Source organism: Trachypithecus francoisi, unplaced genomic scaffold (genome assembly GCF_009764315.1).
Source record: "Trachypithecus francoisi isolate TF-2019V2 unplaced genomic scaffold, Tfra_2.0 Contig00030, whole genome shotgun sequence".
In the NCBI taxonomy this organism is placed as follows: Eukaryota; Metazoa; Chordata; class Mammalia; order Primates; family Cercopithecidae; genus Trachypithecus; species Trachypithecus francoisi.
Window position 1 is genome coordinate 420,481 of NW_022680463.1, and position 876 is coordinate 421,356.

Here is an 876-nt window from a genome sequence, read left to right on the forward strand (position 1 = left end):
GTTCCAGTGTCAACCCCGTGCTCTGCTCCGTCCGCAACTTTTCCTCCACAATTGCCTCCTTCCTATTAACATTAGATATGCTTGTCTGTCATCTCAGCCAAGCTGCCCTTGATTCTGTATTATCAACAACTGTTTCTCACATCGGATCGGTCACCTTCCTTTCATAGTCACGTTCTACAAAAGGCTTTCTATACTCATCTCCATTTTATATTATATTATATATATTATATACAGTATTTATTTTATATACCATATAATATATACATACCATATTATATATATACACACATACTGTATATACGTATATTATGTAGGTATGGTAACCTATTATACATGATATGTAGTTTGCCTTTTTCACTTAACAATATCTTGGAGGCAATATATTTAAAAAGTAGTTTTTAAAAGCTACAATGTATTCCTTTGTATAATTGTACTATAATTTATCTAGTCAGTTACATGTTATATGCCATTATTATAGGTTGCTTTCAGTCTCATATTATTGCAGATATTAATGCAAAAAAAGTTAGTGTCCATATGTTATTTCATGTTTGTAGGCTTATGTATGGAGACAGTAATTTCTGAATAGCTAAATCATGATTTGAAGGATATGAAAATTATTAATATTAACTGACATTGACAAATTGCTTGCCATGGAAATTATTCTGGCATCCTTTCCTACAAGCAGTGGAGGAGAGAATTGGTTCTCACACTCTCATGCTTCAGATGATGACTGTCCTGGCTTTCCTCTTCTTTCCTTTCCTTCTCTTGTTCAGTCCCCTCTGTTGTTCCTGCTTCCTCTTTCATCAACCATTGATGTTTTTCAGTGTCCCTTCAGGACCTTATGTTCTCACTCTACACACTTTCCCTGTACAATGT